The 25,714-nt window shown below is 41.6% G+C and overlaps 1 long non-coding RNA gene across 1 annotated transcript; it reads right to left on the bottom strand.

Annotated features, from left to right (window-relative positions):
- Positions 1–552: 552 nt before the first annotated feature.
- On the bottom strand, positions 553–25,714 carry LOC310839757. The gene is made up of 3 exons (XR_014561641.1): positions 25,287–25,714; positions 24,561–24,599; positions 553–681 (listed from the first exon to the last, which is right to left on the bottom strand). It is a non-coding gene; the product is annotated as an uncharacterized lncRNA (long non-coding RNA).

Below are 25,714 nucleotides of genomic sequence, written 5' to 3'. Positions count from 1 at the left end.
ACAATGTCATAATTCTCAAACTAGAATGTCAATATTAGAAGTTGCTAAAAATTTAGGTCAGGGGGAAAGAAGGTTGGCAACTATTTTGAACTTATAAAATACTGCCTTCTCCCAAAAGCTTAGATTTTGTTCTCATACACACACACACACACACACACACACACACACACACACACACACACACCAATATTTAGGTTTCTTGCATCATATGAAACATATTCATACAGCTTTACAGAAACTTTCATGTATTTTCTACCTCCAGTGCTAATCCAAATCTTTTTTCCTTTAATTAAAATATTACCTCACAAGTGCCTTCAACCTCCAGTTCAAACTGTCAGACTCAATCCCAGCTCATTTTGATAACAAAGTGCTCATTGGTTTGAATGACAACTTTAATTAACATGGCCAATCCGCTGTAATTGCTATATTATTACCAAGATATCATCTTGCAGGATTATTTCAATATTTCATTATAAAGGACATTCTTCTTTAAAATGTTGCTAAGGAACATTCTGGGCATGCAAGTTACCTGCTCCCCACCCCGTCTTTTTTGGTTTTCAGAATCAAAAGCAACATTAGGGAAGGAAGTTATATCAAAACGTTAAATAGTTGGACTAACTTTCTATGACTGCAGATGTCTAAGGGCCTCTTCCTTCCGCAGCAGCAGTGATATTTCAAAGCCTGGAACAATGAAGAAGACCAAGATGGGACAGATAAAACTTAGCACTTCTTCACACAGCACATAGTTGAACTATAAAACTCACTCCCACGTGAGGCAGCGATGACCACCAACCTAGATGGCTTTAAAAGGTGATTAGATAAATTCATGGATGAGAGAGCTATTGATGGCTACTAGCTGTAATGGCTATGCTGCGCCTCCATGGTTGGGGGCCAATATGCTTCTCAATGCCAGTTGCTGAAAACTGAGAAGAGAGTGCTCTTGTTCTGGAATCCTGCTTGTGGGTTTCTCACAGTCATCTGGTTGGCCAGTGTGAGAACAGAATGATAGACTAGATGGGCCATTGGCCTGATCCAGCAAGCTCATCTAATGTCCTTATGACTTTCCATGTAGGGGCATATCCCAGTTTGATGCTGCCCAAATGGTTTTGGCATTTAAAATATTAAGTGGGGTGGTATGGGGAGGGGTTCTTGTGGTATCATGTGTGATGGGCAACCTGATTCCGGAGGGTGAAAGGGCATTTGATTAATCCCCTTTCCTTGCTTATGATGATAATGGGGGGGGGGGACACCCACTGTTTCTTTCTCTCCCCAGAAAGCTGCGCAGTCCACTTTTTATCAGCCTATGGTCTAGGCTAAGAATCAGCCACACAGAGGAAAAGATTGTCCTGAAAGCAATAGAAGAATCAAGGCCTACGTAAGCAGAACACATTAAACTGGATACGAATTGGAAAGGTAAGAATCTGGACCAGTGTCTATTCTGCAATACAGTGGTACCTCTGCTTAAGATACTCAATTTGTTCTGGAGGTCCGTTAACCTGAAGCTGTTCTTAACCTGAAGCACCACTTTAGCTAATGGGGCCTCCTGCTGCCGCTGCATGATTTCTGTTCTCATCCTGAAGCAAAGTTCTTAATCCGAGGTACTATTTCTGGGTTAGCGGAGCCTGTAACCTGAAGCGTCTGTAACTTGAAGCATCTGTAACCCGAGGTACCACTGTATTATCTGATAGAAGTGATACCCAAAGCCTTCTCTGCTATCCTGCTGGATATATATTACATAGATATCAATGAATCTGTTTAGACAGATGCCATTTTCAGGCAACGGTTATGCTGCGAAGAGTTTTCGAATGAACTCTCCCTTTTAGAACTCTGGTGGCATATGGAGCGGGTAGCAGGAAGTCACCCCTTTGGCATTCTTGTGGTCAACCCATTGTGAAATGTTGTACTGGTCCACAGAATGGAAAACATGTTTTGTAAATATGAAGTACTTAGTAAATAGTTGTTGACCTTTACTTCATGATCTATTGCTGTTCCAAACAGAATATGTGACAATATTTCATAATGTCTTGTGCCTGTAGAGACACAGGGCCCAAGCCACCTATCAGAACAAAAGAAAACAGGCCAATGACCTGTCCAGTTCAGCACCCTGTTCTCACAGTGGCCACCCAGATGCCTACGGGAAGCCCAGAAGCAGGGTCCTGATCTCAACAGTGCTATCCTCACTGGGAAGTCCCAGAAATGGACATTCAGAGGAATACGGCCTCCAACTGCAGAAGCAGAACAACGATGTCCAGTAGAACTTAGCGATCATGGCCAGTGTCTAAAGAATTTGTCCGATCCCTTTTTAAAGCCCTCTAAGTTGATGGCCATCATTACATCTAGTGGGAGTTAATTCCAGAGTTTCACTGTGTGCTGCTATGTGAAGAAAAACTTTATTTTACCTGGATGTTCACATGTTCTGAGAGAGAGAGGGAGAAAGACTTTTCTCTATCCACTTTCTCTATGCCATGCACTATGTTATAAACTGGTTATTCGCCTTTTCTCCATAGTGAATGGAGAAAGATGGGTATTGTAGTCAAGCAGCATATAGTGCAACTAGTTAGCCATGTCCACTCTAGAAAGCACTAATGCAGGGGTCAGCAAACTTTTTTCAGCAGGGGGCCAGTCCACTGTCCCTCAGACCTTGTGGGGGGCTGGACTATATTGGGGAGGGGATGAACGAATTCCTATGCCCCACAAATAACCCAGAGATGCATTTTAAATAAAAAGACACATTCTACTCATGTAAAAACATGCTGATTCCAGGACCGTCTGCAGGCCAGATTTAGAAGGCAATTGGGCCAGATCTGGCTCCCGGGCCTTAGTTTGTCTACCCATGCACTAATGTCTTAGGCAGCCACCAGCAGACAGCATTTAGTGGTAAGCCTAGCATTGCTTGGAAGGAAATGATTGCATACTAATTATCCAAAGTTACAAGATGTGAATCTTTGAAGCCTTTGCTCATAAGCTGTCATGCAGCCCAACAAACAAGACTTGCCCCCAGATATATGGCATTAGGGTGACTTCGGATGTTGTTCAGGTAGCACTAAAAAGTGAGTTTTTGTGGGCCTCCTACTTCACTCTTACCAAAAGAGACTGTCTATGCATTTGCAGCTTGTGTAGATCCCAGTGTAAACTTCTCTTTTGGCATTACAGTGGAGGAAAATATTGTACTTATGAAGGTGAAAAATAGTCCCACTGGCTTTGACCAAATGCCTTTCTCTGAGGTGCAGGGAGGTATTTGTAGTTGTGGAAATGGCAGGGTGTGTAGCAGCTCCTCTCAAACGCAGGCATTGGTTTAGACAGTCACTGCCTGAATGAAATTCCTGCTGGGCTACAGACTCCCATGGATTTGATTGATCTTCAAAACTTATGAATTGGGGCAATATTGAGTCTTGTAAGTGGTACTCTTCAGAACTTTTGAGGAGGGGATTGCTTGCCTTTTTACTCAGCAAAAATCAAGATTACCTCTCCCTCTTCCTCTTTTTCACAACCCTTAAAGACTTTCTCAAGTTCTTCATTTACCTTTGTTTGGAATTTTCCTGGATTGTAAGGGCTCATACAAATTACTAATTGGAGGATTTCCTTCTAGCTGCAAATGACCTTTTAAAACCTGACAGTCCTTTATTATGTCCTCTCTCCTTCCTATTGTTTCTTCTGCAGTGAGCAACTTTAAAATCCAAGGAGCAGTTACTGAAGGCTTATTCCCATTTATGTTCCTAAAACTAATCTTCATGTCTAAAGTTGGCATTCTAATCTTCATGTCTAAAGTTGGCATTCTTCTGTTTCTCCTTACAGAATCATTACTTAGTCTAATGACCTTGCAAGGTGATTGAATGCACTTTTTCTGTTAAAAGGTTCCTATGTGGACAGAGACCTCAAATGTACAGAGAACAGTTCTGGGTGCTCCGAAGCCCAAAAAGCATAGTTACATGCTTAGGTGGGGGGGGGGGCGGTCTTTTGCCAAGAGCAAAATTTGGACAAGAATTTGAACAAGATTGTCCCTTGGTAAGCAGATTTTATTTACAGATAGAATGAGAAAACAAGGAAGAAAGGGGAAAGCGAAAGAGAGAGCTTGCGTCCCTGTGGTATCTGGGAAATCCTCAGAAAAGCAACCGAAGGACTCCTCTAATGGCCAGTATGTAGCACCTTCCATGGTCTCAGTCTGTTACAGTATACTCTTTTAGGCATGGGAAGACTGATAAGTTAAAACTTTGGCATTCTGCAGAATTTCTACCTGCTAAAGAGCAAAGATACAACAAGAGCCCATTATCTGCACTTTCTGGAAACCACGGAAGACATTTTTGTTCCAACAAGATGTCCCAACTGGAGAAATAGGCCTCTGTCAAAGTCGTACCCTTTGTATTGTTTTAAAATCCATCTTTTGTTATTGTTATCCATGGCTTTTAACTGTTTTTAGCTATTTCATTGTATTTTGTACATCACGGTGAGACATTTGTGGAAGGGGATTCCTAAGAACAATAAAATTTGATTAAGTAAATATAAAGGCTTCTTCAATAGTTTTTTTTGCCTGTTCTGTGCCATTGCCAGGGTTTATTAGTTTGTAAATGTCTAAAAGACACAGTGAGCTTGGAAACACAATAGAGTTTTACTGAGCATCAATTATCCATGGACATCTAACCAGGCTGCTTGAATTTAAGCCAGATGGGTGAGGGAAGAGGCCTTCACGTGATGAATTATTTGGTGAAGACACACTAAACTTTTGTCTCCTAAAAATCATCAATGTTTCAGCAACAGTTTGGCGTACATACGAGGAGATATTAATCCCCTCATTAGCAAGAGACAGACATTGTTTCCTTTTTGAACTTGATATGTCTGCATACAGAGCAAAAACCCCAACATAATTTATAGGAAAGCACAGCTGAGGAGCACCTGTTCTTACATTACTTGTTCTGCCCAATTAGTTGGGTGGGGAACAAAATCCACCACACCATTAGACATGAAATCTTAGAACAATAGAGCCATCAGGAAATCAGAGGTTTTGTGTTGGAATTTATAAAAGAAATATAATGTTTAGGCTTCGAAGCAAATTCTGGTTATGCATATAAAACCCCTTGCCTCTTCCATACTCATTTACAACTAGAATCCTAAAGTATGCATTTTCTCTAATTTATCTCTTGTTGGCTTTTGCTTTCCCTGTTGCCCCAGTACCAGAGCTGTTTTCTTATACTTTAAGTTCTCCTGTAACTTAAATTTTACTAAAGTATTTTAAAACAGAGATTTTCCTGCATATGCCGGTAATTAATTTGCGTTACAGCAATAGGCAGAAGCTGCTTACTGGATGAGGCTATGCCAGGCTTCCTCAAACTTGGCCCTCCAGATGTTTTGAGACTATAATTCCCATCATCCCTGACCACTGGTCCTGCTAGCAAGGGATCATGGGAGTTGTAGGCCCAAAAGATCTGGAGGGCCGAGTTTGAGGAAGCCTGGGCTATGCTAATAGGTGAGTCAGTGTTGCTTACTGGGAGTGAGGGGATCGAGGCAATGGGGAGGTTGAAGTGCCAGATTGGCTCTGCTGCTAGCACAACCACATGTAAAAAATCATTTTAAAAGTGTCATCATGCTAGACCCAACAGCATTAAAACTTACAATTAAAGCAAGAAAAATATAGAATAGAACACGTAAAAACCACCCCTTCTCTTTTCCAGTTCTACCACTGTGTGTTTTAAAGCAACGTTGTCGTTGTGTATTTTCCTATTAATGAAACACTTCAAGAATTCTTATACGTTTCCCATTTGGAGTCATTGATATTCCTGTAGCCTATATGTCAAATGAAGTGTCCAAATGTCTATGCATTGATTTTGCTGACCAAGCCCTTTTTGTTTATTCTGTTTTAAAAATAGGTATCTCATGGGACTGTATCCAATGAAGTCACCCCATTAGTGCAAGGAGTTCTGCCTGTGTAATAGGACTTCCTTTCCCTGTGCACCTCCCAGATCTACTGTGGGAGAAGCACAGAACAGATTTGGGGGGAACAGGAGCACATGGGAAGAGGAAATGCACAGACAGAAGCCCAGGATATTCAGCAAGGATCAGGAGGTACTGAGGGGTTGTGGAGCTGGCACCCTATCAACAGTGTTGTTGCCATATTGCAGCTTTGGGGGGGGGGCAGCAGCCAGGTTGAGGGGTCACATTGATGCAACATATAGTTCATTTACCTTAAGATTTTGAAATAAAAAGCTGGTGTTGTGGATCATCAATTTAGAGTAGCAATGTCCCCTCACTTGCAGGAAATGTCTTACCCTGAATGCCTTCCACTGAGCCTCTTGGATTTGCCGATTGGAAGGTCGACAGTTCAAATCCCTGTGATGGAGTAAGCGCTCGTTGCTCTGTCCCAGCTCCCGACAACCTAGCAGTTCGAAAACATGCCAGTGCAGGTAGATAAATAGGTACCACTGTGGTGGGAAGGTAAACAGCATTTCCGTACGCTCTGGTTTCCGTCACGGTGTTCCATTGTGCCAGAAATGGTTTAGTCATGCTGGCCACATGACCTGGAAAGCTGTCTGTGGACAAACGCCAGCTCCCTCAGCCTGAAAAGCGAGATGAGCGTCACAACTCCATAGTTGCCTTTGACTGGACTTAACTGTCCAGGGGTCCATTACATTTTTACCTTAACCCTGAATTTAGAATTTGAAATTTGGTTGTTTGTTATTAATCAGCATCATGTATGTGCTGCCCCCAAAACAACATTCAATAAATGTAGATGTTGGGCTTCCTTTCTAGACATTGTAAGACAGAACTGTGGTTGAGTTTCTGCAAAAGATAGCTTGGGCACAGCTGCCACAATCCTTAGCAGAGGTTGTCTGCCTATGAAATCTCAGTTTGCTCTCCCCTTCAAAAATTAAACCAAAGAAAACCAAAAGCCAATGTGGTGTTGGAGTAATAGTAGTAGTAATAGTAGTAGTTGTTGTTGCTGCTGCTCTTTAATTTATACCCTGCCCATCTGGCTGGGTTTCCTCAGTCACTCTGGGGAGTGTTTGAATGAGACCTGGGAGGCCGGGGTTCAAATCTCAACTCAGCCATTAAGCTCACTGGGTAAGTCACTTGGGGCAGTTACTATTTCTTAGTTTAACCTACTTCACAGGCTGTTGTGATGATAAAATGGGTAGGGGGAGAACTATGTATGCCTTCTTGAACTCCATAGGAAAAAGGGGGATATTAATGTTATAAGCAAACAAATAAACTGTGCTTGTCCCCGCTTCAACAGAGAGCTTTCAGATTTTGACACAAGATAAACTATTCCAAAATATTAAAATTCGCAAATCAGCCACTGGGCTCAGTTTTATTTAGAAGCATATTTGTCTTTGCATACGCCACCTTTAATTGTCAAGAACTGCCAAAATGTTTTTGAAAGGCAGGGAAAAAATGCTCCATCATTTCATGCAAGCATATAAGATAAATAGCTTGACTAGAGGAATGCAAAACTGTTATTTGTGAACATGCTTCAAGTTGTACAATCTCTCTAATAAAATGGTGAGGGGTTGTTTTTTTAAAACACACTTCATAAATCAAGTTAACATGGACCAAAAAAAAAAGTTATCAGGATAATATATCAGACATGACTTCAAAACAGAGTCACCTCAGTGTAAAATAAAGACTCATGTAGGAGCATGTGCATCTGTGAATTATTTGGATTCTTTACCTGCATTAATCACAACATGAGACACACAGCTCAAGGCAAAGCATATCCTGCAACAGCTAGGATAGCACAGTAGGTTTTTTCCACATGCCCTCCATCCTTCCTGGAAGTACCTTTGATGAAGAAAAGGAAAAGAGAGAGCTAGCTATTATTCATAATAGCTAAAAATGATTGGGGGGAAAGCAGGCCACCAGAGCAGTCTAACCCTGCTGCTCACTCCTTGCTCCCAAAGCCAAAATGTGGAGGAGAGTGATGACCCATGCAAAGTACAGCCCTGTTTATTTGCTTCAACATCCCTCCCCAAAATCACTGTGCATTTGGAAAATAATTCACTGTGGTTAAAGGGCTGCCCTTAGCCTGCTTGGTTTCCTTCCTCAGAAAAGGAGGGAGATGCTGTATGTTTTACTTTTCTGGGGGGTGGGCAAGGCAAAGTTGCTACTCAGAAGGCAGGAAGCTCCTTTATCTGCCTCCACATGCCTTGTTAATGGGGCCAGCCCAAGACATTTTGCCACCCGAAGCAAACAAGAAAATGGCACTCCCAACCTGGTATTCAGAAGCAGAGCCAGCCTTGGAAGTTTTCTTGCCGTAGGATCAGAGGAGGAGCGGGCTACTGCTTGCTAGATTCTCCCTGCCACAGCTGCCTCCAGCATATGCTGCCTGAGGCAGTCGTCTTGCTCAGCGTAATGGTAGGACCGGCCCTGAATGGCACAAACTGATTTGGGGAAATAAGAATCTGCCTGAAATCCCCTCAGTTTTCGCCTCGTTATTCAGTGCACACAGTGTTTTTAACTTTTTTATTTTTCCTTTGTCTTTTATATGTTGTATTTTTTATTTTTATTTTTTATTTTTTCGTGTATTTCCTTTTTTATGTGCTTTTGTATTCATGCTTTTGTAAAACTTTAATAAATATTTCTTCAGTGCACACGGAATCTATGCACACCCCTAATATATGTATCAGTCTCTAAACAGAAATGTCCATTACATGCAAATTCTATCTGTATTAATGATGAGAAACCACTTAGTAACTGAAGAAAATTTCAAGTTCCTGACGACTTCATAAAATGGAGACCATACCTTAGTATTTACTGCTTTGCTGGCATGCCAGTACACACTACATAGCTTTCATTCATACAGATTCATGCACACATAGAGTGAGGGATACCAGTAAAACGTAGAATAGTTTTCTCAGATAGCTGAGGCACATCCACAGGTGCTACAAACCTAGAGAAGAATTCAACACAACATTGAGGAGATTGCTCTGACAGCACAAGTATTTCTGCTTCCTTAAAGAACATTCTCCTTTCTCCTCCCCTGCATGCTGCTCTGGGAGTTCTCCCCAACCCCAACCCCACCAAGCTAATTTGGGTGGGGGGCAGACAAGGGAGGAGAGTGAGGAAGCTCCGTGGCAATGATGGAAGTCCTTGCCTGTCCTTCTGCTAGCTGGACTGGTTAGTTGAATACAGCCCTTAACTTTCATACCACCCAACAACTGCTCTGCTGCTACATTTTAAACTCTCTAAAGTTAAACATGTAAGTAAGGCCCAGCCTGCTATGCTCAATAGATGTTTTTGCAGCCTGTTTTGAAGGCAATGTTTCTTTCCTACTGCAACAGTGTCAAGGATTGCCATTTCCTGAAGGTTCACATACACAAATGGTTGGAAGAGCTTTCGCACACAGTTCTGGACTTTTCTTTTATATCAAACTCTTGCTTCTACTAGGCAATCTGGGATTAATCAAGCCTTAGAATAATAGCAGCACTTAAAGTTTATTACAGCTTAAAGCAGAGAGCATTTGAGCCAACAAGAATGTGGTCTTAATCATCATGGTTTGAATTTACAGTTTAAGTAACATAAATTTCCCTCCTTGCCACTGGGGCTCGCCTTAGGTCACCATTTTTCCAGCGTGTTACACACTCACATACACAACCCACCTCCAAACGCCGGAAGGCTTTCGAATCGCAGCGTTGGAATTCTGAGGTCAAACAAGAAAGCTGCAGTATCACAAGGCTGCCCCCTGAATTAGAAGCCCAGTCATTTCTGCATTGGGAAGATCTGAACATGACCACAAATGCAATAGTGGAATTCAGCTTGGATCCTACAAATCTGGGCATGTCAGAGAGAAAGGAATTCGTTCCCAGATTCTGGGGAAAGAGGCAGCACACCAGTGGTGTTTCTCTCCTCTCTCAGTAAAACACTCAAAAGCACATCAATACGCAGATGTTCCAGTTATATCAGGGTAGCCTCCATTCCCCAAAGCCCTTTCCCTGCTTAAATAAATGTCTTTGTTTTGCCTTTAGATGAGGGGTGGGAGAATTTTGGGGAAAAGATATCGCTGCTATAAGGCTCTTTTTACTGCTCTCCAGTTTCATCCACTGAGGGTGTGTGTGTGAATGAGAATAAAACATAATTTAAGTACAAATATATAATAATGTAGGGCACACGGGTGGCACTGTGGTCTAAACCACAGAGCCTAGGGCTCGTCGATCAGAATGTCAGTGGTTCGAATCCCCATGGCAGGGTGAGCTCCTGCCCACCTAGCAGTTCAAAAGCACGTCAAAAAAGTGCAAGTAGATAAATAGGTACCGCTCCAGCGGGAAGGTAAATGGCATTTCCGTGCGCTGCTCTGGTTCACCAGAAGCGGCTTAGTCATGCTGGCCACATGACCTGGAAGCTGTCTGCGGATGAACGCTGGCTCCCTCAGCCTATAGAGTGAGATGAGTGCGCAACCCCAGAGTCATCTGCGACTGGACCTAACGGTCATGGGTACCTTTACCTTTATATAATAACGTAAAAGCTACAGATTAAATAAAAAAGCACACAACACTGAGCAGGATTAAAACTGCTCAGGGAAATATGAAGGCCTTTCCTTGGCACAGAAAGAAATGGTGAAGCAAGTGTCCGGCAACTGTCTCTGGGGACAGCATGCCACAAGTTGGGCACCACCACTGAGAATGCCCTGTCTCTGGTGGCCACCAGCCTTACCTCACCTCAGCGGCAGGGGTGGGGGGACCTGCAAAAGGCTTTTTTCATCAGATATCTCTGGGTTCAAGGAGATCTTTATGATGATGATTGACCTTTTAAGCACTGTGGTCCTAAGCTGCAAATAACGTTTGAAGTCAAAAGCAGCACTTTGAACTGGGTTCAGAAATGGACTGGGTATCGGTGCAGTTGGCATAGCACAGGTGAAATATGGTCACGGCACCAAGGCCCAGTTAGCAATCTGGCAGCTGCATTTTGTGCTTGCTGCAGTTTCCAGAGCACCCAAAGACAGCCACATATACAGTGGACCGCAGTAGTAGCCTCTGGGAGGTTTTTAAAGTATGGTGAAATGAGGCCAGAGTTGCCATTCTTAATCTGCTTCCCATGTCTCATATACTGTATTTAGCCCCCAGAAAGAGATACCTCTTAACTCTGTCATATATTCCTGCACAAGCATACACAGTGTGCACCGATTCACTCCTCTGCACTGCATTAGGATGTATTCAGATAGTAAATGTTGCTGAATAAATGTTGTTGAGTTACAGCTGTTGCATAACAAGAACAGTCCAAGTTGATTCTGAGATTCAGGCTGCAATCCTATAACCCTTTCTGGGAGTAAGTCCCACTGAACACATCGTGGCTTACTTCTGTGTAAACATGTAAAGAATTGCCTTGTAAACAGAATAATTGAATGCAACATACTAAAAAAAACCTTGCTTTACCAATGTGAGTTGAGGGTGGGAGCTCAATTAGCATTATCCTTGGTGAGAGAATAATTTTTTGCAAATGAACAAGTGTCCGTATTTTTAACATTGTGCTCCATATTTTCCTAGCAGTTGTAGCATACTAGAATCTGGAGCAGTCAGACCCATGTTTTACTTAGGACTCAAGTGTTCTCTTTCTCTCCCTCTCTCCCTCTCGCTGTGTCTGTCACACACACACACACACACACACACACACACACACAGCTATGAAAGATTGTGGTGGACCTCAGTCTGGACTTGCTTGAAACACACTAAAGCTGTTGGAATAAAACCATATCCCCCTTACACCACTCCTCTGCCTTTTCTTGGGTCCCTGAAGCATCTTACAATGGGGGAAGAGGAACAAACTGTGCAACTTGAAAACAATATGTGGCTGGAAGATTTTAAGGCGTCAATAGTGTGCAAACTACTTGGCATCAGGGGCACTTTGGAGTGGCCAGGGACTACTAAAGTGGTAGACAAGGAAGGGGCACTAGGGATGCTCCAGAAAGGAGGCTTCCCCAGGGAGCTGTAGATGGTAAGCAGTATTCAACATATGCTGAAATCTTCCTGATGTCTTCCTCTGTCCTGGTGATTAACCAGCATAAGGGTTAGGTTACATCTATGCTCTATGTCTCATGTCAGTCTGTGTCTTGGGGTTGCCCAGCTGTTTGGATGTCTGTACACATACAATGAAGCTGTGGCCTTAGCAAAGCATTCTTTGCTCCTCCTTCATCACAATTCTTGGCCTGGATGGAAAAAATCTATCTCCTGTGAGTTTGTGCCCTGCAATCAGATTGTATCCTGTCTGTTTGTCAATCTACCAAGCTATACATAATCTTTGTATTTGCATTCTAGGACTTTGTGACCTTTGTTCAGTTTTACTCGAGACATTTGTGGAAAGAGATTGCAAGGATTATAAGCTTTGTTGTTGTTGTTTTTAACAGACTCTCTTAATGTTATGTTAAGTTCTACAGAACTAAGTACTTTTGAAGATTATTGCTGTATAACAAGGACTCACCCCCAAGTCTCATATTACAGACGAATATACCAAATGTTTGGTTAACTCTCATGACAGTAAATCACCTCAGGACTTCACAGTTTGACTAAGTTTATTATTAAATAATAATACAGCTTAATTCTTGTTGATAGTATTTTTCATTATAATATTTCATATATATAAATTATTAGGGCCTTCTCGGTAGTGGTGCCCTTCCTGTGGAACACACTCCCTTCAGATGTCAAAGAGATAAAGACCAACTATCTGAAGAAGTGTGCATGCACACGAAAGCTCATACCAAGAACTAACTTAGTTGGTCTTTAAGGTGCTACTGGAAGGAATTTTTTTTGTTTTGACTATGGCAGACCAACACGGCTACCTATCTGTAAAGAGATAAAGAACTGCACAGCTTTTAGAAGACATCTGAAGGCAGCTCTGTATCAGGAAATTTTTAATGTTTGATATTTTATTATGTTTTTATATGTGCTGTAAGCTGCCCAGAGTGGCTGGAGAAACCCAGTCAGATAGGAGAGGTATAAAATAATAATTGTAATTGCAATGGTAATTAAATAAATCATTAAAGCTGCAATCTACAGTTGCCTGGGAGTAAGACCTATTGAACTAAGTCCCACTGAAGTTAAGGGGTCTTTGCTTTAGTGTAGGAATGTACTGTAATAATTTAGGCTTCATCAGCATGGTGCGGGGTGAAGCCCTAACTTCTAAATATGAAAGTTAAAATATTGCAGAAGGTGATGGGAGGGAAAGGATTGGCAGCAAGTAAGAGACAACTTCAGCTCGAGCTTTCCATTAATTTTTTCAGGCACCATGACTAATTATTTTAATAAAAACAAGCACAGTATTTTGCCAGGGGACGTTAAGTCTTTCAAAGACTACCAGGGGAAAACTCAGAGGACTTATTAGAAAAATGTTGTAAACAGATGTATTTTAACATCTGTAAGATCCTCACGCTCTGCAAGACATTAATAACTTACATTTTTAAAAAAACCTTGTTGGCTTTGTCTTAAGTTATATTAGGGAATGCTGCCACTTTTTGAATATTTTGAAGCTGTTAAAAGCATAAAGCCTTTGTTTGGGAAAGGGAAATTACCCTTTTATAGTGTGTGTACACACTCACACACACACACCTGGAACTAAGGCCCAATTAACTCACTGAAGCTTACTTCTGAGAATTGCTTTATATTTTGAATATTTTGAATAGGATCAATCCTATGAGACATCTTCTCTAAAAAAAGAAAAGTCTTCAGTAGGTGTTCAGAACCTTGTATACTCACTGCCTGTCTAATGTCCACAGAGAAGGAATTGAACAGGGCCAAAGCATTGTTATTAAGGATTATTAAATTTCTACCCAGCCTTACTTCTATTGGAGCCCAAGTCAGCAAACAGCAAAGTCATAAATACAATACAATTTAAAATAAAACACATGAAATCATATTTAAAAAATTAAGAGCATCAAAAAACATTTAAGAAAATTCAGGTACATACACAGCTAATAAATTGCAAGGTTTTCAGAACAGTCTCCTTTGCCTGGGTGAACAAAGATGATTCCTCCTGAATTTTAATAATGAGGGAGCCAAACAGGGAGGTCTTTCCACAAACAGGGAGCCACCAACAAGAAGGTTCTGTCATGAGTCAGCACTAAGCAGGCTTCACCAGTGGTGGCACCACTTATTGGGCCTCTGTGATTAGAGACACCTGATATTGAGAGACTTAGTTCTCACAGCCATTTAGGGTTTCACATGCTTAATGCTAATACATACATTGCATTGAACCTGGTAGCTGATTGGCAGCCAGTGCCATGTTTTCAGGTCCAGTGACACATGGTCCCCTGGGCTGCCCTACACTCTCTCCATCTCTCTCTCCATATAATGTGACTGCCTCAGGCAATAGGTGCTTGGGGGCCTCAAGCAATAGCAAGATGCTAGCAGACAGAGCACTGTGTGCCATGAGGCTGTGCCTATTAAGCTAGCCAATTGCCCTTGGGTGTGGTGGAGGATGTTGTCCCATCACCAATGTGACTCAATTGTCAGTCCATTCGGCTGCTGTATGTGGGATGCTGGGACAGACGCCATCTTGCCCTTTGCGTCAGGCAGCAAAATGCCTTGGGCTCACCCTGCTTGTTTTCCTGACCTTTTTAACCACAGAGCCAAAATATGGCAGCATAAAGTTGCTTTGCTTGTTGGCCAAGAAAATATGGGCCTGATGATGGTGGCGAAGATGTTGCAATCATTCCAAAGGTCAGGCTTGCAACAGTCTGGTATTTTGAGTTATTCATCCCAGCACTCCAAAGACTAATTACGGTAACTTTATTGAAATGGGAATGGTTTTACAAGCCATTTCCACTTGAGCAATTGTGCAATGATTACACTACCATGAGCAAAGGAGAAAGGACCTCTTAGATGCATTAAGAGTTTGATTCTCTAATGGATTAGTGTTCTCAGGCTTGAAGTCCAAGCTTTGTACTCAGATTCCCGTTTTTACTTCATCCTAGAGCGAGTCAGCCCTGCAGCTGTACTCTGAACTTTCCCAACCCCAATTAGGAAAAATAAAAATGAAATGAACAGCTGAGGTTTCAAAGCAACCTGACTTCAAACGATTTGGTGTCTCCCCACCCCCAGCCCTTCTCAAATTAGAAAAACAGACAACCCAACCCAAAAACATGGTGCCCCAGCTAGGCTTGAAATGATTGGGGCATAGGCTCCTTTTAAAGCTGAAAGATATCAGGCAAAATCTGTTAACTGTTCCATCTGTTTGCCTCTCTACTATTTCCCAAGATCTTTCCCAGCCCATATTTAGATTAGTCCGTTCTCAATATTCAAATTAAATGTTTTTTCAGCAGTTTTGTTCAAGACATCTTGCTCTTTAATGATAGGGAGAGTGCTGGAGATGTCCAAAATAAGGATGAGAAGCTCCTTCCCACCTGGCTCATTGCAGTCAAAATTTGATGGCTGTCATATCTCCTCTCAGTCTCCTGTTTACCAAGCTAAATGTACCCAGCTCCCTCAATCATTCCCCATAAGGCTTGGTTTGCGGACCCTTGATCATCATGGTCACCCTCCTATTCTCACATTCCTGCTTCTCCACATCCTTCTAAAATTGTGGTGCTCAGAACTGGGCACAGCACTCCTGACCTTGTATAAAAAAAATGATTTATCAAAGACTGAGAATTTGACTAGAGAAGGAAGTGAAATAATAAAATGCAACTTTCCAGACAGGTGTTGTGGTCCAACAATTGGAAATACTCTTGGACAGAGATGGGATGCAAATAAAAAATTGTTATTATTTAAAACTGAATCTACCAAATTTGCAATTTGTGGACTGAAATACAGCTATCTTTCCAATTTTGCTCTTATTCAAATACTGTGGTGCAGTTTTTTGAGCAAACAATTTTTAGGGGGGGAGGAATACATAAGGGGAGATTGTGCATAAAAATAAATCAATTTGTGAAAATAACATACCAAAAATACATTGTATTAAGGAAAATCCTGCAGTAACAAGTCTCAAGGTCTATAAAAAACCAGTACATTTCCTGGAAGGCCAGGAAAGGTACTGTTTTGTTCCTATAGAGCAGGCATGTCCCAAACTCGGCCCTCCAGATGTTTTGGGACTACAACTCCCATCATCCCTAGCTAACAGGACCAGTGGCCAGGGATGATGGGAATTGTAGTCCCAAAACATCTGGAGGGCTAAGTTTGGGGGTGCCTGCTATAGAGACATGCACATGCCCTTCAGCCATGCTTCTAAGGCAGTTTCAGAACAAAATACATACACTGAGAACAAAATGCGTTAACAAAAATTAAACAGTATCTATTCCTATTGATCCCTCCCCTTCCTTGGACCTAACAAGCTTCTCCTGGCAAGATGTCAGTTTCCTTTTAAATCACTTGAATAATGTGAAATTGGAAAGGCTTCTGTTTACTGGTCCAGGTTTGATGAAACAAAAGCAAAATGAGGCACAAATGGGTTGGGCACGATCAGTTCTTTGACTGTAAGGTGATAGAAGAACACTAACACCTCACACTCTTAATCTGATAACTGATCTTGCCCCACTTAATGCCTCATCTTGCTTTTCATTAAACAGGGGCCAAAAAACAGCTTTCCCCCTTCTTGTGGAAACTTCCATTTGTCAGACGGAGCATGAAATAAAAGAAGATCAAGTGATGTCAAACATTTTCCAGCCTTGCTTCTTGTCTTAGGCCACAAAGTTTAAAAAGAAAATAGCATGATTCATGAACGCTTTATATGTCAAATGCCAGATAAACTCAATGCATTATTTTGAAACAAACCATGATGTTCCCCTGCCTTTTAAAAATGGCTATTATTTTAAACTTTCCAGGGGAAAAGAAAGAAGTTAAAGCTTTGTGCGCATATTACATCTTCAGTATCCTGGGTTTCCTTTCAACAGAGGGACTTTGGAAACAGACAGACCTTTGAAGCTTTGTTTTCCCAGGGCTGACATATCCTGAGGCGCAGAGGCTGACTGACTCAGGGCTTTAGAGAAGAACAGGGAAGTGTCAAAGTCCCCAATAAATAGTCATCGTGTTCTTCCATTAAAAAAATCAGTTTTAAAGTCCTGTACCATTTTATTTTCTGTCAACACTAACTACACCAGCTTTTCCTGTACTATATTAGGCCAGTGGACATATATCCCTTGTGATAACAAATGAGCAAATATTTTGATAGGAAGCCATTTTGTAGTTGCGATCAGGGGCGCCGACTTATAAAAAATATTGGGGGGGGCCATACCGGGGTCCTGCCCCGGGAAGTTTTCTAAATTTTAGATGAAAATTAGTGAGTTTTAAAGTTTTTTAAAAGTATTTTAGAGTCATATGATCAACATTAGAACCCCGAAAACTCGACTCTCTATAACTCCACACTCCGGGAAACTCGACAAGCCTGAAACACTTTTTGGCTTTGAAAAAAGAAACAAAACATAAACACGCACGGTATTTTCGTAAAAAGCTAATTTAATTTACAGTAACAATTATGCTTATAGACTATTACAGAGCAGTGAATATATAGCTCTGAAAAGACTGAAATGATATTTAAATAAATCCTAAACTATCATTAAAAGAATAAAACATAAAATATTGCTGTCGCACAGTAATAGCACTTTGATTAATAAGTGAAATAGCTAATTTAAGCTTACTTTGAATAAGGCTGAGGGTTCATTAAATAAAAATAATATCTCAAAGTTAATGCTTTAATACAGTTAATAAAGTTAATACAGTATGCCTAATACTGTATGTAAATACTGTAATACTGTATGTAAATAACGGGCTTTAATTGGGTCTTAAACCCTAAAAATATTTAAGTATTTGAAAATAACTAATACAGTACTATAGTAATATAGAAATACAGTACTAAACTAGTACTAATATTTCGAAACTGAAAATTTAACATTCTGTATGTATTTAATTCTCTATTTTATAAAGATTTTTAATATCTGACAGTGAGTTTGGAGTAGTCCAATGCAAAAATCCTGAGGATCCATGTGGATCCGTGCTTTGTAACCACGTTTTTGCACCACTGTGACCCTAGGCAACAGTGGGTGCGTGATTTTTTTGGTGCAAGATGTAGCCATGGACATGCTATGTGATCTGATGGTGAATTTGGGGTGACCCAATGCAAAAATCCTGAGGATCCATGTGGATCCGTGCTTTGTAACCACGTTTTTGCACCATTGTGGCCCCAGGCCACAGTGGGTGCGTGATTTTTTTGGTGCAGGCTGTAGCCATGGACATGCTATGTTATCTGATGGTGAATTTGGGGTGACCCAGTGCAAAGATCCTGTGGATCCATGCGTTGTAACCACGTTTTTGCACCATTGCAGCCCCAGGCAACAGTGGGTGCGTGATTTTTTTGGTACAGACTGTAGCCATGGACATGTAATGTGATCTGATGGTGAATTTGGAGTGACCCAATGCAAAAATCCTGAGGATCCATGTGGATCCGTGCTTTGTCACCACGTTTTAAATGGGGAGGGAAGGAAAAACACAGAAGGGACAAGAAGCACAAGAGGGGTGTGCGGAGAAGCAGCTGGCTAAGAATGCAGGGAAGGAGTTTAACGGGGTGGGGGGGGGAAAGGAAGGCAAAAGTCCCCCCCCAAGCCAGCCCCCTCTCTCTCTCTCCCACCTGCGAGTCCCTAGAGCACAGAGAGGAGGAGGTGGTGGGCTGGAGCCTGCACGCAGTGTGACTAGGAAAGAATTAGAAGGAAGGACTCGATCCTTTCCTTAACCCTCTGCTTGCCAGGAGGGCAGGGGATTCCCTGCTCTTTGTTGAGTTTGAGCAAACGCAGCAACAGAAGCGGGTGGGCAGTAAAACCCTGAGGCAGAATGCAGGAAAGCAGCAGCTTCCGCCTTCCCTCCGCCCGCCCGCCCGATCTTATTTTTGCCTGATTTTTGCCTATTTTTGCCCCTGCGCTCCGGCGAGTCAGCTCCAGGGACCACACATTCGCTCAATAACGCGCACAGACATTTCTCCTTACTTTTTAGGAGAAAAAATCTGCATGTTATAGAGCGAAATTTACGGTAATAATTTTTTTTAAATTATTGGGGGGGCAGAGCCCCCCCCAAATGAATTTTTGAGGGGGCTCGGGCCCCCTCAGGTCCCATGGAGTCGGCGCCCATGGTTGCGGTTTAAAGTGTGGCTAACATTTCTAATATTTGCTAATAAAGCCCAAGTCTAGGATACATAATATTTCTCTCTCTCTTTCTCTCTCTCTCTCTCTCTCTCTCTCTCTCTCTCTCTCACACACACACACACACACACACACACAATTTGATTCATTTATATCCCACTTTTCTTCCAAGTAGCTCAGGGTAGTACACATGATTTCCCCGCATCTCCATTTTCTTTCACATCAACCTATGAGGGAGGTTACTGTATTTTTCTGTGTATAAGACGAGGTTTTTTATTATAAAGAATTGTTAAAAATTGGGGGTCGTCTTATACACGGATACTGTGGGGGGGACATGCGATTGGTGGCAACCACGAGCAGCAGATTGTAATTGGCGATTGGGCGGGTGATTGGTGGCTGCAGCAAGGCCTGCTGGTGATTGGCGGCTGCTGCAGCAAGTGGGTGGGCGATTGGCAGCTGCTGGCGGCAAGCGGGCAGACAATTGGTGGCTTCATTGAGGCGGGTGAGTGATTGTTGGCAATCCTCCCCAAGAGGGGTCGTCTTATACACGGGGCCGTGTTATACATGGGAAAATAGTATATGAGAGAGAAAGAGAGAGAGAGACTGGCCCAAAGAGACAAGTTCTTCATTATTGTGGTTAACTAGCTTTTATTTAAATACCTTTATTTATGTGTCAATTGTGTTATGGCCCTAATACCTTGAAGAGTCAAAACAGTTAATGCTGAAGCTGAGGTCTGTTTCTAAACTGCTCTTCCACTCTAAGCTTCCATCCTGAAGGTGTGAAGTCTGGAAAGGACAGTTTGTTTGCTGATGGTTTGCCAGGTGATGGTAGCGATGGGCATATATGTCTGTATTTGGTTTCTCTCAGTTTCTCATTTTTTCAAATCTTGAGTTCAGTTCTCCACACATGCATATCAGGTTGTGATTTTAAAAACCAAACCAAACCACAAATCCTCTTGAAAATTCCATTATTCCACTGCACATTCCACCTTAGTAGATGCATTTCGGAATCCCCTACTTGACTGCATTTCAAGATTCAGAGAAGTGTGAAGGGTTTCCTAAAGTCTGTACTTGAAGATCTTCTAGAAATAACAGTCAAAGAAAACCCCCAAGAACTGCTTCTTTTTTCAAAGACACTAGGTTTAAAGTTTTTATTAATTATTGGGTAGGATCTAATGCTAGTCGTATTCTGAGTAGACTCTTTACTGTTAATAAGCATGACTGACTTAAGTTCCTTAATTTCAATGGGTCTTCTCTCAGTGGAACTTAGCAGGTTACAAGCAGCTATAGTGCATGATTGCTATGTGGATGTTTAATTATGCTAAGTCCCATAGAAGTCAGAGCATATTTTTAAACATGATTGGTTGGGGCTTCTGATCTTGTGTAGGTAGAGCAAAAATGTGTGTGTTCATCACAATGTAATGGTGTCCATGTGGGGTCTATGCTGTTTCCTATATGGACATGAGAAAGCATGTCGGAACATTTTCGGAGAATTGGTGTGATTCAGTGTTGCTCATCTGTTCTACATTTTATGACTGTATAATTTTGTGATGATATCATAGCCATGAAACTTATACTTTTAATGAGCTGTCAGCTTAGAAATATTCTTCTGTACTCTGGTTTCTCTTCAGATTGTAGAAATCTTTCTCCTTTTTAAAGAAATATTATTCTAAATAAATAGCACTTTTAGTTACCAGAATTAAACTTAATAATGGGAACCACTTGCCCCCTGTGAAAACAGGACATCTCCTCTTAATTAATTGCCAACAAAGGACATAGAATATACTAGAATCCTTTTGGTTTTCCATCCCAACTGCCCTCCACAAGTCCTTGCCTCGAATGGATCTTTTCTCAGAGGCTGAATGCCTGGTTCCTATTAAACTAATTCCAGCAGCTTACTGCTCAGAAAATTAAAGTACAACTTTCTAGCTTGTCTGCTCAATTAGTTTATTACAAAGTCATGGGATATGGACATAAATTACGTTATACCCAGTATATATGGCTTTTCAAAGGAGAAGTATGGATTTTCTAATTGTATCAGTTTCTAGCAAATTCAACCTGCTGGAGAAATTGTTCCTGAATCAACTCCTTGTCCTACAAAATGTCACAGACCAACTTCAATTTTTAAAACCAGGAAGAGCCCTGAACATTCGCTCTGAGGTTTAAAGGGATTTATTTGAACTGGCATTACAAAGAAGTTAGGGCTGTAGTAATAGGATTGTAGTCACAGGAAAATGAAGCACATGATTCTTGTCACATATGGTGCAATATATCAGCCTGTCTTGGCCCCTCAGCTTGTCTGCTTCATGCGTAATTTTGAAACAAAAGATCAGAAAACCCTATTAATCCATGAGAAAATCCTATGAATCTCCTTAGTCCTTTAATATCTTACTGCCGTGAATCATTACCAACAAGGCTCACTAACTACCTTGATAAATGATCCTATACTTTGCAAGAATAATAAACTCGCCAAAGCAGCTCAATTTTTTGTCAGTCGTGAGCGATCGCAAAAACTAAACAATGAATGAGCACTCAAGATTAATAAAACAGTCCTTATGCACTTCTATCCAGAGGTTAGCCCCACTGAGCTCAATGCAATTATTTCCCCAGGAAATTGTTACAGGGCTGCAACCTAAACCTTCCTTTGGATTAAACATGCAGACACCCTATTGTAGGGGTAACCAACCGGGTGTTCTCCAGATGTTTTGGACTCCAACTTCCATCAGCCCCAAGCAGCATGGTCAAAGCCCAGGGATTGTGGGAGTTGTAGTCTTTAACATTGGTTGGATATCTCTAAGTTGAAGACTGCTCAGAAAGTCTGCTATAATCACATTTAATTTCAAAAGAGTGAACTTAACTTATTGGGGGGGGGGGGAGTCAGGTTATGTTAAAAGGAAGCTGAAATGGTCATAACCCATAAAAATGATGATGACAAACCATTATAAGAGATGGTTTGCAAAAACATATTGGAAAAGGAAAATTACTGAGCAGCTCAAAGGTTTAATACAGCATTGCTAAAGAAGTTAATAAAAGGCTTCTTTTTAAAATGTGGAAGTCTTCCAAATGAGAACAAAAATGAGCCCTAACTCAATCATTGCAAAGGTACGGTAAGTTGATAAGGCTAGCTGGAAATATCAAATGAAAAGAGCTTGAGAAGTGCCTGACTTGCAATAAAGAATGATGGCTGTGATGTAAATATATCAAAAACAGCCAAAGATCCAGAGAAACGTTTGGGTTTTTAAACAAAGGAGGTATAACAATTATGAAAGGAGAAAAAGGAGGAGAATTTGAATGACCTTTTTATCTTGGTCCACCCTACCAAGGATGCTGGAGAGATACCCACCCCAGAACTGCTTTTTCCAGGGATAGCATCTGAAGAACTAAATCTCCAGAGATGGCAAGAGATGAAATTCTTGGACCAAACGACAAAATGAAAGAAACTAACTGGTCGCGGAGTGTGGATGACATATATCTGAAAGGTCTTAAAAGTTCAAATTTCACACACACACTCCTCACTCTGAAATCAGTCTCTATACCAGAATTTTGGAAGGTAACCAAAATAATCTCAATTTTAAAAGGGAGGGGAGCCAGGAAATAGCAGGGCCACCTGCCTGATATATATCCTGTGTAAATTGATAGAATTTAGTACTATATTGTATAGATAAATGTTATCTGTAGAGGCATGTGGACTCAAATTTTGTCGCACTCCGTGGATGAAAGCTTGGGTCTGACAAAAAAGATGGGGGAGCAGTGGTGACGCAGGTTTGCAAGGCGGGGTGAGTTGCCACTGTTTGCCAGGGCTCTTTCCAGCTGTTGTCGGTCATTTTTATTTTCCCATACACACCTTGGAATAGCATTGCTCTGATGAGGGGTTCTGGGAAAGTATGTCAAATTCCAGAGTGCTGATGAATTCCAACATTTTCCAATTGCTTCACACTGGAATCCTCTTCTACCTTTGAAAGTCCATCTCCCACCCCACTACAGAATATCCAAGGAGACTCATTCCCCACCCGCCACAGCCCCAGTGAGTTCTGAGAGCTATGCTTTTTTAAAAAAAAAAAAATCTTTTCTAAGGAAGTCTGCAACTGCATAGGAAAATTATACCCCTTTTGCAAAAGAGCTGCAGGAAGTGAAGTGCTCTCAGCTGTGCACCCATCCCTTTTTCTACTGGGAGTATAAACAACATTAAACAGTTTCCATCAGCTGTCCCCCCCCCTCAGAAAAAAAATATGAAATCCAATCCTCAAATTCTTTGGAAAAGGCAGAAACTGAAAGAGTGCTCATTCTTCTCTCTCTTTTTCTTTCTTTCTTTCTAGGAGCATTTTCAAACCATTGACTCCAGACCAAAACCCCTGTAGGGGTAGTAGAGGCATCATTCATTAAAAACATGTGCAGAGCTCTGATAGATTGTGTCAAGGAATGCTTACTCTAACCAACTTTGACATTTAACAAAGAACCTTTGACCCCCTGCTATAAATATTTAGACATTAAAATAGTCACAGAATCTGTGTATTGAGCTTTAGGATGCTCAAAAGAGTGAAAGGGTGTTTCCATTCCTTGCCTGTCGGCGCAACACACTCGCTTGAGTCTGAACATTCAGTCCCAAGTCTGTTCTTAATTATAGGAACTGTCAAATGCGGCTAGCTCTGGAAGGGACAGATTTGTCAGCAGGGATGGGGAACCTGTGACCCGCCAGATGTTGCAGGACTACAATTGCCACCACCCCTGAATACCTTAAGCCAGACACCTCCAAGCTCGGCTCTGCAGATGTTTTGGGACTACAACTCCCATCATCCCTAGCTAACAGGACCAGTGGTCAGGGATGATGGGAACTGTAGTCCCAAAACATTTGGAGGGCTGATTTGGGGGGGTGCCTGCCTTAAGCTATGCTGGGTGCAGATGATGGGAGGGTTTGATTCTAGCATTGGTACAGAATATCTGTGGGAGGGACAATGCAATATACCTGAAAAGTGAGTCCCAGCCTTAATAAATCATTGCAACACTAAAGGTCTTTTTAGACCTTATATTGTGTAAGCATGGAGATCTTTCACAATGAATTAAAATGTGCTGGAAACTTAACTCCTCATACTATTTAAAATCTACTCTTGTTAAGAAAGGTAAAGGTAAAGGACCCCTGGATGGTTAAGTCCAGTCAAAGTCGACTATAGGGTTGCAGCGCTCATCATGCTTCAGGCCGAGGGAGCCAGCATTTGTCCACAGACAGCTTTCCAGGTCATGTGGGCCAGTATGACTAAACTGCTTCTGGTGCAATGGAACACCGTGACAGAAGCCACAAGCACACAGAAATGCCATTTACCTTCCCGCCGCAGCAGTACCTATTTATCTATTTGCATTGGTGTGCTTTTGAACTGCTAGGTTGGCAGAAGGTGGGACAGAGCAAGGGGAGCTCACCCTGTAGCAGAGATTCGAACCTCCAACCTTCTGATAGGCAAGCTCAAGAGGCTCAGTGGTTTAGACCACAGCACCCCCCGTGTCCCTACTATTGTGTAAACTCAGTGCTCACCTGTTTTTCAGAGATGCCATGTTTTCAGCAGTAAAATGCCTGCAAAAAAATAAAAATCAAGGTGCACATTATTACCATTCATATTAGAATTAATGATGACTGAGCTGGATAATCAAGCTACAACTATTGGCCTTTCTGAGCAGTAATAACTCAGTAGGATTTGAAGATGCAGGACATGCCAGTGTATGTCTGATCTGGGGTATAGAATGTAATTGGCTCTACCCCTAGAACCAACATTTTACTTCTGCCTCTTCCCTCGGGCCCATTACCATTGTGCCCCGACTCTGCTTTTTGAACTTTGGGGTTCTAGTAAAAATCAAAACTTGAAAACTTGCTGTCTGTGCAGTCTTGCCATAGATTTATATTGTTGGTGGTTCCTGTGGGTTGAATTATATCCATTCAATCCTCCAAATGCTATGACTAATAAGTGTTCTCAAAGGGGAAATGATCACGGAGTTTTTTGCGAGCTTCCTGCAAAATACAATTACAGTGATGGAGTAATTCGGTAACCCACTGCTTAATCCAGAAAGAATGAGATCTGATAGAGTCGTGCTCTGCGGTTGTTAATGCAAGAGTTGTATCAACAACTCCAGGGCTGCCTGCTTTATTTATTAAAAAGGAATCTGGAGATAGGAACAATTATGGCAGATTAACCTTGGCGTGACTCCAATAGGAAAGAAATATCACCAGGGCCAAACTTTGCTCCAAATATAATATCTCTCTTACCGTTCCTGGGGTTCTGTTTGTTATGTTTGGAAGACTGAGCTGTAGTTAATTACAGGAACACGATGCCAATATTTCATGCCAACTAGGCTTCTCATGATCTCGTGCTTCGCTATAGGGAAGGTGGGGGAAGAAATCCTTTTGCCTCGAAGAAGTTTCAGCAGAACTCTCTTTGATCTAATGGAACTGTTTATTTCCCACTGGCTTCCCTTTGTTTCTTTCTGTTTGGGACAATTAATGGCGTGAAATCTGAATTTTATTTATAGTGGTGGCTTCCTCTTATCTCCTCCCCCCTCAAAACTTTAAATACACCGTGTTTGACTTCCATGACAAAACAGCCGTGTGTCTTACTTCCAAATTCTTTATGAAATTGCTGCTCCTCTGGCAATATATGTGTCTTCTTGATTCAACTAGATTTACCAAATTGTAAG

This window comes from Podarcis gaigeae (assembly GCF_964106915.1).
Source record: "Podarcis gaigeae genome assembly, chromosome: 2".
Lineage (NCBI taxonomy): Eukaryota > Metazoa > Chordata > Lepidosauria > Squamata > Lacertidae > Podarcis > Podarcis gaigeae.
This window is presented reverse-complemented; position numbering and strand designations above follow the sequence as displayed.